Source organism: Tupaia chinensis, unplaced genomic scaffold (assembly GCF_000334495.1).
Source record: "Tupaia chinensis unplaced genomic scaffold, TupChi_1.0 Scaffold139389_1, whole genome shotgun sequence".
In the NCBI taxonomy this organism is placed as follows: domain Eukaryota; kingdom Metazoa; phylum Chordata; class Mammalia; order Scandentia; family Tupaiidae; genus Tupaia; species Tupaia belangeri.
In genome coordinates, this window is record NW_006199275.1 from 319,891 (window position 1) to 337,243 (window position 17,353).

The window sequence follows — 17,353 nt, forward strand, 5'->3', positions numbered from 1 at the left end:
CTTGGGTCCCAAGACCCCCTGCCCCCCCCCCCCATGTAGAGGATTTAATAGCAATCAGCCAGAATTCCCAGTGCAGAGAATTTTCATTCCCACCACTAATTATATCTACATACTGAGCTATAGCTAAGAAATCTTTAGTTATTTTAAACCACACTGTTCTTATTTAATTTTCCCCTGATAGATAAAAGATGGAAACTTACATTAAATATAAACACCAGGTATCTCATTAGACTCCCAATAGAAATGTCTTGAACTGTAAGAGAGAATACCACTGTTTCAACAATGTATTGATCAATTTGAAAAACCTAGGTTTTGAAAATTTTTTTCTAATTCTTTGGTAATTGCGTAGTAATGTAACTAGCTATATAAGCATTGTTATCATTATTTTCCTTATTTCCAATGTGTGTTTGAAAAAATGTTCCTTTTTGTTGCCTTTCTCCTTTCACTTCCCACCCATTTTTCCATCTTCACTTTATTCCTCTGTCTTCAAGTATCGCTGAATGCTCGGTGCATAACTTCTTCCAGGTTTTGGAAGAATGCTTTTTATTTATGCATATCATTATAAGACTTAGATGAAGAGACTAGAAGTTCTGGATGTTGGTAGTGGGCCCTCAGTCCACTCTACTGAGTCCTAACTTGGTGAGTCTGAGGAGCTGGAGGCTGTATATATTTGTGTAAGCAGAGCAGCTACACTGCTTCAAGTTTCAGGGGCTCTTTCAGAATTCAGAGTTATCCCTAAGTTCTAGGAAGATCCATTATGCTATAAAGTGGTAATTATGCAAATATAGAGAACACAATTTGGAGATTGGCTTAGTGTCAGTAAAATTTTTTGACAACACAATTTGTATGATACAAAAAGTCTGATCCCAACTTTTTACTCAATTATACACTTATTTCCTCATTTATTCACTTATTTAAACACATTGTTTAGGAAACTTTATATTCTCTGCAGCTATGCTAGTGAGCAAAATAGACATGGTGCCTGATTTGAAGTCTGGTGAAGAGAAAGAGTCATCAAAAAGGTAGCACACATTTTTAATTTTAATTCTCTGAAAGAAAATTTCAAAATTTTATGAGAGCATAGACCTAAAAATAGGACTTGAGTTGGGACCTGAAGGTTGACTTGCCATTTATATCTTACTGAAATTTCCAGTGTCATATTACTTTATAGTAGACACTAGTTTGCACAGATTGTGAAACATAAGTAATGATTTATAGAGAAGAGAATAGAGAAGGATGACAGTGCTTGCCTTTTTGCATGTAAGAGGGAATCCTAGCAGTCCCAGCATCCTTTAAGAAAGAACTTAAAGCTTGTAGCTAAGATCCAGGATCAACCTAAGTGTCTATTAACAAATAGATAAAGAAAACGTGGTCAATAGATACAATGAAATACTACTCAATATTAAAACTTTTTTTTAAAAAAATTGACCTTTAAGGGAAAATGGTGAGCCAGGAGGAGATCATGTTAAGTGAAATAAGCCAGACACAGAAAGAGAAATACGTTGTCACTCATATGTGGAAAATTTTAAAAAATGACCTCATAAAGGCAGAGAGAAGAATGACTACTAAAGGCTGGGAAGATGGGAGCTTGGCTGGATAGAAGGATATTGATCAGTGGAAACAAATTTCAGATAGGTAAGAATACTTTCTAGTGTTACAAAATATAGTAGGGTGAATGTGGCAGGTGACAACACACTGTATATTGCAGAGTAACTAAAAAGAGGGTTTTGGAATATTCCAAAGACAAAGGAATAGAAAATTCTTGTGCCAACAAAAGATCATCTCACTCCATAAAGTATTGTAAAAAGGTTTACTTTAAGCCAAAACATGAAAACTGCAACTGGCTTGCAGCCCAGATAAGCATAACACAGGCAGCACCTAACATGCTCGCCAAGGTCTTTCAATTTTCAAACAGGTTTTAAAGGCAAAAACCATAGTGGAGAAGGATGAAGGCGGAAGAGATTATACCAGCCAAGGCAATTATCCTTGGCTATCACAATCAGTAACAAGAGCGGCCTTGGTCTAAGGTTAGACAGATAGTCTCTGGGCAGACGTTGCCTTCCTTTTATTCTTTTTTGAGAGATTTTTGCTATAGGGCACTTGTACTCGCCAGAGAGACAGAGAGAGATAGAGAGATAAGAAAGTGAGAAATCATCCCCTAGGAGGGTGGTCATGCTATGGTCCCTTCTCCTCCATTCTCCTCTTGGGATTTTGGGCATGCACACACATGCACCTGGCATGAATTTTAAGTTGCTGGGTCCAGGACTTCAACCATGGTCGACTATGTGGGAGTCCAGCGACATAACTGTCATGCCATCTGCTAGTCCCATTCAAACTTTATTTCTCAGAACACAATCACATATAAAACCTAAAGGCCAGTTTACTCTTGTACTGAGAAAAAGCAGAAACTAATTAGAAAAGTGAATAAACACAATCAAGGACAAATTGTTGTTTTTGTTTGTTTGTTTTTGAAAAAATAGGTCGACTATTATGTGTCTTGAAACAGAAGAGCTGGTATTGAAGCAGGCCTGTGAAATGTCTTTCTGATTCCCTAATTTCTCAGGTAGAAGGAAAGAATTTGGAAAAGAGCACACATCAAGAGATAAAGTCTGTCACTTAATATCTGCTTTGTGATCTAATGGTCACTCGTGAGCTTACTTTCAGGATTTTGTTGGGTGTTACAAAACTTCCCAAAGGCAGCTGAGTTCATGTGGTTATTTATAGTGCCCCACGGGGTCCATCCTGCATTAATTTGGGGTGTAGTATCACCATCATCAATGTTCTGTTGCCCCAAAGCCTGATGGATACCTGATAGCTAATATACTGTATAGGGCTACTGCAGGGCAGTGCTAAAATAAACTTTACATATAACCATGAAGCAGTATGACAGGAGTAACCAGCACCTGAAGAAATTCATAGATCTTAAACATTCAAACCAACACCAGCTCAGTTGATGTTGGATTTTGCCAAGACAGAGAAAGAACTGGTTAGCCAGAAAACAAAACACTTTTATTATAGAGGCTTCAGAATAAACAATAGGCAAGGGATGACAAAGGGAGAGTTAAGAAGGGTGACAAGTAGGGGAGAATGAAGAAGTTGTTGGTCACTTGTGATATGGCAGATACAATGCTGACCTTTCATAGCTAGCATTTTGTCAAAATGCATTATTATTACTTTGATTATTTTTAATGCTAGGAAACTGAGGACTATGCAATTTTATAAAAACGTCACATCCTTAGTAAATGTTAGAACCGGATTTGGACTCTTGGATGTTAGACTTCAAAATATAGGCCCTCCTAAGCCTTTCAAGGAGGGCAAGAAAGAATATTTTGGGCATATTTTAGATTCTAGATTCTAAGATTCTAAGACTCTGGGAAAGAGACAAGAATGAATTTTTGAAAGCACAAAGCTGGGCAGGACTATGTAATCCAAGAAAAGAAGAGGTTGCTACAGGTCTAGGATGTTAGTACAGAAAGAGGTAGAATCGGGAGCTGTGTGTACTATTCAGTGTATAAGTCTTAGCTTCATTGTGTATCCACAAAGAATGAAAAAGCAATGGTGTTGATAAGTCCGTTACCCAAGGCGTGAGACTGGTTCCGTTCTTAGCTCTTCCACTTACTTATCATGTGATCATGCTCAGATTTCCTTACGCCTAAAGTAGAGCTAATCATTCTGTAGTTATTGGGATAAGATTGTGATGGAAACTAGGGACAATCAGCATGTGATGGCTAGTAGGACCATCTGCAGGAGGCTTGGAAATCGTGCATGCCAATCAGTGCGGTCAGAGGGTTATGAATACTAAGACATAACTACAGGCAACAGAAACCTAATCAACTTTATTGTTACTGCACAGTCTGAATGAAAGGACAAAAATAATCATGAGTGCTTTCCAGTCTGTCCCAAAGGGAGAACACTGTTTTTTAGTTCTTAGACTAAGAGCTGTTCAACTCTGGATGAAATAGCTCTTACGGCTAAAATGAACTTCTTTCCACCTTATGTCATGCTCACCCAGCAAAGCTATAACCATGATGCTATTGTTGTTGTCATTTTATGTTTTATAGCTGCTTTTATTCTGAAAAAGGATGTTTTGGCTTCTGTTCGATTTAAGGGTATATTCCTACATTTTTATTGTATTAGTTCATCTATTTCAGTGCAATAAATTATCTCCAAACCCAGTGGCATAAAACAGCATATATTTATCATTTCACAAATTGTGTGGGTCTGGAATCTGAGCACACTTGACTGGGTCTTCTATCAGGGTCTCTTTCAAAGCTGGCTATATCAGCAGGGGCTGGATTGTATAACACAATCACTATAGGTAATAAAAATGTGTTGAGAGTAGATTTCAAGTGTCCTCACTGCAAATAAAAGGTAAGTATGTGAAGCAGTACCTGTAATTATCTTGACGTAGCCATTCCACGATGTATGCATATTTCAGAGCATCATGATGCACGCCGTAAGTATATACAGATTTTACTTGCCAATTAAAATATATATAGGAAGGTGCTGAAGGTTCAACTTAAGGACCAACTGTGGTAGAACCAGCTTCTGAGTTCAGTGACTGTTGTTGAGATTCATCGCTCTGCTGTCCTTTGGGCTTTTGGCCTCTGTTCCTTGCTGGATATTGGCCAGCGGCTGCCCTTAGGTCTTTGTTTGCTGTGTGGTGCTTTTCATCATAGAAAGCAAGTGCGAAAGAACCTGATGGAGAGAATATCAGTGCAAGGGACCAGGTGGTGGTGCAGAGGTGACACAACTAGACCCATGCAGGAAAGGTCCAGGGTTTGCACCCGAGAACCTCTCCGAGCATGCTGGACACAGGTGTGCCAGTCTGTGATCTGGGTTAGCTGAGACTGGGGTGGTGGTGGCTTGCAGCAGGGGGCCCCTACTGGGAGCACATGCCTGTCACTTTCTCTCTCCCTCACTGCCTGTTTCTCTGTCTTTGTCATGAGAGAAAACTAAACTGAAAAAAAAAAAATCCAGCAAGAGAGAAGTCATACTCTTTCATTGCCTAGTAATTGAGGCGATGTCATAACACTTTCGCTGTTTTCTATTTGTTAGAAGAAAGTCTCTAGGTCCAGCCCACACTCAAGAGGAGGGGATTCCACAAGGACATGAACACCAGGAGGCAGGGGTCATGGGCAGCCATGTCAGCAGCTGTCCATCCCACTCACCTATCTACAAACTCTTGTAGCAAAATAGAAGTCCACGATAATTGAAACGTGCCTCAGATGGCTCCTTAGAAAAAATTGGGTGTTCTTTATTCTGTCAGATCTCCTTTCTAGACATGAAAAATTTAGCTTTTTGTTTTCAATAAATGACTCACAGGAGGTATATCAGCTCTTCTGATTTTATTTAGGACAATAAGAAAGCAACCAACCATGCTGTAGCTTTGCTCTCACTGTGGCTGTCCATGAAGTTGTCTTTTTGAGCAGCCTACTCCTGAGCAGGCCCAAGTGAATAATGTAAGCCAGGGTCCCTCGACATACGGTTTTGACAGCGTATTTACACTCCATGTGGGTCAACAACCTTGATATTTGGCAGAGGTCTCTTGAGCAGATGATGGAAATATTTTATTTCACATTTAAGCCAACCTTTTTGTCTGGTATTTCAACTAAGCATATAGGGATGAACTGAGGAGAGGAGGGGAAGAGGGCAACAGGAAGAGGTGGGAGGAGGGGAAGATAAAGATGGCAGAGAAATTTGCTGTTAAGTTTCAAACTTTATAAATAGCAAAGGCTTAGATCTAAAAGAAAGCTCTAGCAGCAAGCCTGAGACTCTGGGGCCTCAATAAAAAATTCATGTTCAACTCAGTTCAAGTGGGACAAGGGTCACATTGAACTTGTGCCTGATTTAATGAGAGGCTGAGGAGAAAGGCACCTGCCTATACTGGGTGTTCGTGGATGAATGCTTTGCCATTTGGGTTTGGACAAAGGAATAGAACCCTTTGTGTGTATTTCTGTTCTCCTTTCCACCATCAGAGTCACGGATAATGACTTTGAGTATTCAGAGACCTTAAACCTTTAAATAAAGCTGCTATAGCCTTTAACTTCCATTTTTGAGAAATAGGGAGGCAATGCTTTGTTTTTAAGTTATTTATTTACTGGGAAATCATCATGAAGTCTCCCTACCCTCATATAGCTCCTCAGAGGGTCACATTAAAGAAAGTAGTTAATCATGACTAAATGTATCCAACAGAAGAGTATGCCGAGGGGAGGTCCTGCCTGTCTCCGCGAGAGTCTGGGACACAGAGACTGCACCATACCACATCCTGTTTTCATTCCACCTTTGCTGCACAGCTGATGGGAGATTGGGAAGCACAAAATTACATTTGTTTATGATGACTGACTTAAATAACATTTCAGTTATTTATTTGCCTTAAATGTTAATTGCGTCATGAGAAGCTTTACAATAACCAGTCTTATGTTAATTCCCACAAAAATAATGGTCAATGTCTGGATTATATAGCTTATTGACCTTTGTCTCTCACTCTCTCTTTTTGTGGGCATACCTGTTTTTCACTAACGTCTGTTCTGATTGTCGCATAGGGGATAGAAATATATTGAAAAGCTTTGGTTATCTTAGAAAGCCCTCTCAGAAGGCACACAGGCAAAAAAATAAGCACGAAGCTAGAATATGATATAGAGCTAAAAGCAAGAAATCTGGAACCAATAACTAAATTCAAGTTCTACCTCAGCTACTTACTTGGAGTGTGGCTTTGGATATATTATTTAACTTCATTTATCTTCGGTTACCTTGGCTGTGAAGTGAAGATAATAGAAGTATCTACCAGACAGTATTATTGTTAAGACAAAGTGAATTGTTACATAAAGTGTTGAGTAGAGTCTGTTACTCTGTAAATACTCATTAAATATTAGCTGCTTTCATTCTTTCCTACTTTAGACTCCTTGTTTCATCTTTACTCAAGACCCTCAGCTGTGGGAACCAGCAGTTAGTGTAATGGCTATGTTGCTGGACTCCCACATAGTCAACCGCGGTTCGTGTCCTGGACCTGGTGGCTTAAAACTTACGCCGGGCGCGTGTGCGTGTGTGCCCAAGATCCTGAGAGGAGAATGGAGGAGAAGGGATTGCGGCGTGACCATCCCCCTGGGGGGTGATTTCTCGCTTTCTGTCTCTGTCTCTCTCTGTCCGGCGAGTGCACGCACCCTACAGCGAAAATCTCTCAAAAAAAAAAAAAAGACCCTCAGCTATAAAATAAACCTCATATTATGCTCTCTGAGAATATAACAGTTTATCAGGAGACTCATATAAAAGCAGCCATACTTTAAGGGGCTCTACAAATGTATGTACTTATTAATAAACTTTCCTCAGGTTCAGGACAGGGTTAAGAATGTACTTATAAACATCTAGGAGAGCCTGAGAGAAATCTAGCAGCACTGGAGTTGTGCAGAGTGCAGTCTTGTGAATCTGAGAGAAAGGGCTGTGTTTCCTGTTTGCTACAGAACATTGCTTAGTTTTCAGCCTCTGATTTCTTAATTTGTGATAAAGAGATATGCATGCATATTTTATGGAGTCATTGGGAAGATTAAAGGAGAGCATGTGGCTGATAGTAGAGTTAATAAAAGATATCTTATATTAATATGAAATATTATATTAATGTGAGTTGGAGCATGAGCTACTTGAATATTTACTATCTGGATTGTATCTCACTTTTGTTACTAGACTATCATCTTCTTTGCTTGGACTATGAGTTTTAATTTTGGCCACATTTGAGTAGTGTACAAGTAACCTATGGGATTTTTCCTTAGCCTTGCTTCCCTGCCCTGCCCAGTGATTGGAGCATCTCAAACCTAAAAATGTTTCAGAATCCTCCTGGTATAATTCAGTTCACCCAGTTCATTGCCTCCTCAGTGGGCTTGGCCAGTGGTCAGCTAGCCACTAATAGATCGCTATGTGACAATTTCCTTCAAGACACCAATTGCCATGCACTCAACTCTCAAAATTAAGAGTGTGTCCCTACCCGTGGTCACCTGTTGAATTTTAATTCTGCGCCTGTAGTTATACCATATTGCTAATGTACCCCTTTGAAGTTTCATGAAGCAAGAGGAGGAGGAAGAAAGAAGGGTGGTCTGATCTACCAGAAGACCCTTGCACAGATTGTTTTGCTATTTTTAATAGCTGTGAACTGAGCATCAATGGGAATTGAAAGGGAACAACAAATTAATAGCCAGAAGCACATTGATGGGTCAAGAGCTTAATTTATGTGGTAAAAAGGTTAATTAATTGGACACATATGTGATAAAGACATCTCAAGGAGATAATTTAATTGACAGTCATATCACTAGTGAGAGGAATAAGAGAGAAAATGATCAGAGGATTTCAGCTTGGTGGTGGTGTTTGCACTGAACTCTGACTCTGTGCTAATGAAGGTGACGGAAAGACATGAGGTCTCCTGAATGTTTCTGAGGAGAAACAATGATATTCTAGCCACTTCATAATAGCTTATGTCCCCTGGTAGCCAGAACATACTCTTCATTTTCCCCATTGTTTATCTTATTTATTTATTTTTTTGGGGGAGCGGTTTTGGCTATAAGCCGCACTTGCCAGAAAGACAGAGAGAGACACAGAGACAGACAAAAAATGAGAAATCCCCCCCCAGGGTGGATGGCCACACCACAATCCCTTCTCCTCCATTCTTCTCTTGGGATCTTGGGCATGCACGCACACATGCCCAGCGTGAGTTTAAGCCACCAGGTCTGGGACGCGAATTGCAGTTGACTACATGGGACTCCAGGAACATAGCCATTATGCCAACTGCTGGTCCCCCCATTGTCTATCAAAATTTGCTACAGTTCTTCATGTCTGTGGAGTAAAATTGATATATTGCACTTCTCATTCATTTTAGAAGGAAGACTTGGTCCCCATTAAAGAAATTTTGGCAATTAAAAAAATACATGTAGGCATAGAAGTCAACTCATAACATTTGTATGGAGGGAAAAACCCCTGTTATGAGTCTATCTAAATATAGTTTAAAAAGGAAAATGGTATCAGTAAAAAAATACAATTTTATCCAAGCAGTAACTCATATGTGTTTGAGTAGAAACATTCATTTAAAGAACTTTGCAGTTTAAAAAGTAATTTTGATGCATGTTATTCCCTTTACTTCATATAGAATGATCTTATATAAGTAGTGTTACCTTGAATCAGTTGTCACATGACTCCCTCTTGCCTCAAAACCTACCCTTTATGGCCTTGATTGTGATGCTGGTCTGGATATTGTATATATTTCCTCGTTGCCAGTAGAGGGTGCTGGAAAGACATTGCAGAGGAAAGGATTTCTCTTTCCTGATTTCCTGGTATTGCTTCGTGGTTGGCCTTTGTCCCAGTGACCATGACCTTCAGCTTACCATTTCTCAAGCCAGCCTGGGTCAACTTTCATCCGACCAGAGGGTTTTGTGTTTGCTCAGTATGTATTTTTCTGCCCTCCAACCCAAGTTCAGTGACTATGGGCCATTTTTGATTCAGGCAATCCAGCAACCTCTTAGTAGACTGTCTATACCTTTTCCACCAAGTCTGGATCCTACTTTAAGAAAAGCTTCTTCCAAAGTTGTTTCTTCTTTGGGTACACATCCTCCTCCACAGGGTAATCTTCAACATCCCCTTTTACCTTTTTTCAGTAGCAGAACCTCAATAAATAATTTTTTATGTTAAGCATTTCCTGTTCAAACTATTGTGTGGCTTCTGTTTTGTGATACAATCTGATACATGAGTCATATAGCAAATACTTTTGGTGCCCTGTGATATCCACTATGCACACATGGTTCTATGCCATGCCCAAGGCATCCCAAGCACCTGGAATTCTCTGCTTAGACTTTGTCTTTGCATTTCCATGGGGACAGGCCAGGTGTATTGTGGAATTCACAGTTTCAGGAGCAGCATTCAGCCACTGACAGAAGGGAGTTAGAGGACAAATATTCAGGCTGCTGCTGCTTCTTAGGTGGGGCAGCTCATAAGTGTGTTCTGTAGTGTGTCCCTGCAGCCTATAGGATGATGGAGCCTCAGTCTCTCCCCATGATTATGTGCTCTGCCTCTCCCTATCTCACTTCCCCATTCTTCAGTCAGTGTTTCCTGAAGTAATTCCCCCAATAAACTATTTCATTAAGACGTCCTCTCAAGATATACTTCTTGGGGAACTTAAGTTACAACTCCCCATCTCAGAGATGAGGAAATATGAAGAATCTGAGAATATAATTATATTGTTCAAAGCCAAATAGTCATGTAGTGGGGTTAAGAACTCTGTTAATCCAAGCTCAAAACTCATGCTTTATATTTAGCATATCTCTATAAAGATAATTTTCATTATGCGTTGGGTCATCTGGAACGTCATGATGCATTTTTGCGTAGAAAAACAGAAAAAGATGTGAATTTCCCAATGACCTAGTATTGGGTAAATGCAGATCTATTAGTCTGTACTTCATTAAAGCCTAGAGCATAGGTGCTGCACATGTGAAAACAAAATTGATGTAAGTTTAAAAGTGAATCTTTATAAAAGATTCCCACAGTAGGGACATAGGCAGCATTAAAATATAGAAAAGATTTCTGATCATAGAAACATTCTCTTCTCATTATTTTGTATGTGATATTTTATTGTCAGTAGGTACCACCTCACCATAGTTATAAATTATTAGCTATTTTCTACGAATGTGGTTAAAACAGCACAGAGCTGCTCTAGCGTTTTTTCTGTGGAGTTGGTTCTCTGTTGTAATCTAAAGCTCCAATTTCTGAACACAACAACCTCCTGTAACCAACTTGAGGAAAAACATTGGACTGATTTTTCTTGGGATATATTGTAGTCTTCATGGAGAAGCTTATCCAACTCCTGGTTCAGAAGACCTATGACTGTTGTCTGCTGTTGTAACCATTAACCATTCTTTTCCAAGCTCAGCCCCATAAAACTGAGATGCACCAATGCTGCCTAGGAATAACATTTTTCACAAGAATGTTCCTAAACTGTAGAACTAGGGAAAATGGCAACGTAGGGAGTCTATTCTCACTAGAAAGTGTTCATCTGTTCGAATGATTTTAAAACAGAGTATTTGAAATAGAAAAAGATGAGTCTTTGGGAAGAAGTTGCTAGTGATACACATCTTATTGTATACTTGTTATTGTAAGCATACTCCTTCCTGCTTAAAGGCCTACTCTGGCCCATGCTGGTTCCTTGATCAGACAGGCTGGAGCAGTAGTTCTCAAACGTTAGCTCACACACACCACTGATGCCTGGACCCAGAGCTTCTGATTCTCTCGAGTCTGGGCAGGAGCCTGTGGATTTGTATGCCTAGCAGTTTCTTGGTGATGCTGCCGCTGCCGGTTAGGACCACAGTTTATGAACTACTGTTCTAAAGGACTGTTTTGTCAACCTTCGTGTATACTGGAGTCATCTGGGAGGTTGTATACATTCGTGATTGTTGGGTTCCATTAACACAATCTAAACCAGAATCGTTGAGGTTGGGGACAGGAATCTGCTTTATAAAACTGCACAGGTGACTCTGATGTGTAGCCAGTCAAGAATCAGTGTTTATCCTAGTGTTTCTAAAAGTATAAGGTATATATCAATTACCTCAGGATCTTGTTAAAATGCAGATTCTGATTTCTGTAGCTCTGGGGTGGAGTCCAATATTCCCAGATGAAGCTGCTATTGTTGCTGCATATTTTGAGAAGCAAGAGTCAGAAATGCTTTTTATTCCTTTTCTGTAGGTATGACTTTTGTGTTTAAACCAGAGATACATTAAGTGGTCTAGGTCTGAGGGTTCAAATACCTTTTGGGTACTAATAGCCAGAGAGAACAATTTGATCTGGTTCCACAGGTTGTCTGAACAGAACAGGATGAACTCCTATGACTCATTTTTGGATAACAGGTTACCATGACAACTTTCAGAAATCTGTATTACAACCTGGGGGTTCCTTGACATCATTGCCAATCATAGCAGGAGGCCCAGAGATCAGTGGCCATGTGTCTGTAGCCACTCAGCAGACTGTGTATCCTGAGACGTATTACAGGGCAAGCGTAAGCCCCTTAGCATCACGGAACTGTGACCCTCCCCCCACCATGCTGAGCTCAGGACAGATAAACCGTAGTAAAAATAAAGCTGCCAGCTGGGGCCCAGGGTCACCACTGGTTTAAAAAAATTACCACTGAAAGCAAAAGTGCAAAGGGATAGAGTACTTTTTATCCTAGAAGGAATTCTTAAATAATAATAATAAAAAAATGGTCTCTTCAAGTTAGCACAGTGGTTTTTTTTTTTCAAAAATAAAAAGCACAGACACGCTTTTAAGTCTCATTTCCTACCATTTTATTCTTTGTTGTACTTAAATATATCACATATACATGTGCTATTTTTATCAAGCAGCCAACTGTAAAAAGAAAGTAAAGGAAAAAAGAACGAAAGATCCAGAGGCTTAGCTTCTACATCAAATCCCATCTGATTCCCAGCTTCTTTATTTTCACAGGGGAAGAACCTTAAGCTAGCGGGATAGAGTCTAGAAGGCATCGTTTTGCTCTTAGAACAAGAGTGCTCCTCAGCTGTCACCCCCTTCTCTAAACTGTTCAGCTCATCTAACTCCCTGAGATAACAGGTGTGCCTGTGCAAGCCTCCGCCTCACGGGGCTGTCCTCACATCTCATGGGCACTTCTGCTTCAGGACTCTGTTGAATAACACAGCCCAAGGAGCAGGTTCTTTCAGGACACAAGCCACAGGGAGTGACATTTACTTTTTCTCTCTGGTGGGACTCACTTTCTCCATAGGATACCCAGGGATGCTTTGAAGGCATCTGTTTGAGTCAGAGGGCATTTCATCAGCTTTGTTCCTAGCTGGAAGAGCCGTGGGCAAGAGGGCAAGACTTCTTGCCACAGAGAACTTTCTGATGCTTCTGGCCAATAGTACCCAGGTCTTCTGGGCCCTGGGGTGATGCACGGGACATAGAGAAGCATGTGATTTTTGAAATAACAGTGTATTTCCACAGAGAAATTTTATAGGGAAAATAGAGTTTACATTTATTCATGTGAGCGAATGAATGTCTTGGAACTTTCTATAATTATAAAAAGTTTAAAAGGAGACAGTAATTACTCAAATTCAGATCAAGAAATGAAAATCATATGGATCAGGGCTAAGGGGGCTGGGCGCAGACAACAGCACATTTTCCTACCTTGGTCCAACTACTTAAATTCTTTTTTCTTAAGCTTGATCTTGGCTTGTTAATACCGTGATGAGTAGACTGTAGAGGATATAGCATGGAAACTAGATTGTGATCGATGCAGAGCAGATGTCAAAGGGGAGCTCATTTTCTGGATGTTAGCCTAGGACCCTGAGGGGAGGAGGAAGAGGAATAAGGAAGGAGCAGGAGGGAAACCAGAAGAGTGGATGATGAAGAGGGAAGAAAGCCAGAAGGTGGAAGGGGAGAGGAGACTGGAGAAGAAAGGAGAACCAAGGAAAAGTTGGGGAACAGGAGAGTGAGGTCAAAGAAAGGTGAAGAATATACTTTTGCATGAACAGGTAAAACTTCTGCAATTTATATATACAAAAATTTATAGGCATTAAAATATTTTATTGAAAAAACCAAGGCTAAGGAAACGTGAAGGGAAGGAGAGAGGTATAGGGAGGAGGGAGAAATTAGAGTGAAGCATGGGTTGGCAGACCTGGGGAGATGAATTGACATTTGCTTAGTGTGCATGATAGGCCAGGCAGTACGCTTCCACATAAATTGCTTCATTAAATCTCACCGAGTCTCTGTAAATTAGATATATTTTAAATCTCAATTTTTAGGTTAAGACATTGAGGCTTGAAGCATTAGATAAGCTGGGTCGAAGTCGCAGAGTAAGGAAACACACTTAGAAAAACACTCACTTCTTTGTGTCCTCCCTAAAACTCCTCAAATCAGGCTTAATTGGAGCATTCGCCTTTGTATAAACTCAAAAGAGCAAGCAAAGGAAAGCCTTTAGAAAGAGCCTTGAATGAAGCCTGCAGTGTGCTGAGGCGCTCTCTGTTCTCAGTGGTGGTGGTGATCCAAGAGAAGATGCCTTTGCAGTGCTGTAGACTTCTGTAGTATAAGCAATGCCTTAAAACGATGACTCTGCAACATAGACGGTGTATTTCTCGAGAAGAAGAACTTCCAGAGGAACAAATTTGGAGTAGGCCATTTTCATTTTTATAGATAAAAACCTGAATTTTTTTGAGAGTTTTTTTTTTTCTATAGAACATGTGCACTTGCCAGAGAGACAGAGAGATACAGAAAGTGAGAAATCACCCCAAGGGGGGATGGCCACACTGCAATTCTTTCTCCTCCATTCTCCTTTCAGGATTTTGGGCATGATGCGTGTACACACACACACACACACACACACACGGCATGAGTTTTAAACCTCCAGGTCTGGGACTCGAACCGTGGTCGACTATGTGGGAGTCCAGTGATGTAACTATTTCGCCATCTGCTGGTCCCAATAATTTGAATTTTTTTTTTTTTTTTTAGAGGTTTTTCACTGTAGGGCGCGTGCGCTCGCCAGACAGAGAGAGACATAGAGACAGAAAGCGAGAAATCACCCCCCAGAGGGGATGGTCACACCGCAATCCCTTCTCCTCCATTCTTTTACTAATTCCGCCTCTTGTGGTCCCAAAAATTTGAATTTTTTTTTTTTTTTTTAGAGGTTTTTCACTGTAGGGCGCGTGCGCTCGCCAGACAGAGAGAGACATAGAGACAGAAAGCGAGAAATCACCCCCCAGAGGGGATGGTCACACCGCAATCCCTTCTCCTCCATTCTCCTCTCGGGATCTTGGGCACGCACGCACACGCGCCCGGCGTGAGTTTTAAGCCACCGGGTCCGGGACGCGAACCGCGGTCGACTACATGGGAGTCCAGCGACATAGCCATTACGCTAACTGCTGGTTCCCAAATAATTTGAATCTTGATGATAGTGATTTTATTCCACACACAAAGGCCATCTAAAGCAACTGGCATCCTCTAACCAAATAGCTATCTTACTTCACATCCAAATGTGATTCCTTTATTCGGGAGGAGCTGACTAATTTATGGGACTTTAAATGGTACGTTCACTGTTTTTTTCTTTTTCCAGATAATCCAAATGAAACAAGAGAACAAACACTTGCAATAAATCAAGAGGTACAAGTGGTACTTGGCACATAGTGGGCACTTAGCCATTTTTTTTGTTGTTATTGTTGAAGTAATGAACATTTCTTTGACGCACAAAGAAAATCCTTAAGACAGGGGGAAAAAAAATCACGTGGGACTGAACTCACATCTTAGGGGGATTTAGAACCCTCAGATCCCTATCTTGCTAAGACCCTCAGAAGTACACTGGTTTAGGGATTAACCAGGTTTCTCTATTAAACAATCACAGACCCATGACTGTCTTCAGTAGAATTTAGGTGTTAGTCCGCTTACGTGTAAATCAGCTAAGACTCAAACTTGTACTTTTACATTCTAGACTAATATTTTTCTATCTTTGTATGCAAAGTTACTCAGGGATCTTATTAAATAACAGATTTCCAGGCCCTTCCAAAAGGGCCAGATTTTATGCATTTTAAACGCTTACCCTTTGTGATCACGCCTGCATTCTTCTAACCTCGCCCTAGTGCAGAGCTCTTCTGGAAAACACCATTCCTATCAAATAGTAGCACAGCCTCTTAAGAGATACTTTGTGTGTTGGGGATAAAACAAAATCTCCATTTGTGAGTAGTTTTAATTGTCAGAAATGTTTTCTTATATTGAATGAATATGAAGTCTCATAGATATAGTTTCATAAAATCTTTGTCTGATTCTCTTAATTGCAACCACATAGAAAAATTTAGTTCTCAATACCACTTCAAAGAACATATACTTGTCCAAGAGAATAACTGCTTCTGCTCCCTCTGGATCCCTGCTTCGCTCCTTCAGTAGAAGGCGCAGAGGAAAGGGGAGGGATCCTATAATGTACTTCTGATGAGAAGATAAGGGCCTCTGCTATTTGCATAGCAACAATGCTTAGAAGAATCAAACATTTGGGAAAACTTGAAATTTTCATTTTTAGAATAACATCAACACATGTGTAGACAAAATAAAACAAAGCTGTATCATTATGAGCTGCCCTGGATATAGGAGGGTCCTTTTTGTCACAGTGATAATGAGGAAAAATGTCAATAAGGAATAAGGTGGGAGTGATTGACATGAGTTGAGTGTCTCTTGGGAAGTCAATGAGACCCCTCCCTTCTCCCAGGTGATCTCTCTTGTCTGGCTATAGCTCCATGGAGGTTCAGGAGCTGGTTTTTATATCTACACAAGTCAGTGGTTAGGAGTAGAAATAAGCTGTTAGGAGTAGGTATAGAGAAGGATGTCTATGGAAGATCAAGGTCATGTTTCAGCCATTTCTCTGTGACTTCCTCAAGTCTTCAGAGCTTAACAAATTCATCTATTAGCTTGCTTATTTTTTAAAAAATTAAATGCTTATTTTTTTTAGTTTTTTTTTTTTTTTTTTTTTTGTCATAAGGCATGTGAGCTCACCAGAGAGAGACAGAGAAGGATAAAAAAATCACCTTCCAGAGGAGATGCCCACTCTGCAACCCCTTCTCTTCTCAGGATTCTTAGCGCACACACAGAGGTGCCCAGCATTTTTTAAGCTGCTGGATCCAGGACTGCAACCATGCAATGTGGGATCCAGCACCTTAACCATCATGCCCCCTGCTGGCTCCAAACCCAAATATTTTATTCACTGATTCAGAAAGTAATTATTAGTAAAGTTTCAAAAGGCAACAAGATAGATTTAGAAATTAAGGAAGGGGTACCCAGTGTGGCCATTGGCCTATCATTTAAAGCAATGTGACTGGGCAAGTTAAAAAAATCTATTTTTAAAAATTATTCATTTTTTTGGGGGGAACCAGCAGTTAGCGTAATGGCTATGTCACTGGACTCCCACGTAGTCTACTGCGGTTCATGTCCCTGACCCGGTGGCTTAAAACTCACGCCGGGTGCGTGTGCGTGCGTGCCCAAGATCCCGAGAGGAGAATGGAGGAGAAGGGATTGCAACGTGGCCATCCCCCCTGGGGGGTGAGTTCTCGCTTTCTGTCTCTATGTCTCTCTCTGTCTGTCTGGCGAGCGCACGCGCCCTACAGTGAAAATCTCTCCAAAAAAAAAAAATTATTCATTTTTTAAAAGGGGAATGATAATAAGTAACTTTTAGCATTATCTGATAATTATATAAGGAAGCATAATGTGTATTAATTACTAAATATCAGTTTGTATCAGGTTGGTGCAAAGGTAATTGTGGTTTTATGTGGTAGAAATTTGCCATTTGATATTGGATACATTCTTTTTTTTTTTTTTTTTTTTTTAGGGGTTTTTTCTATCAGTG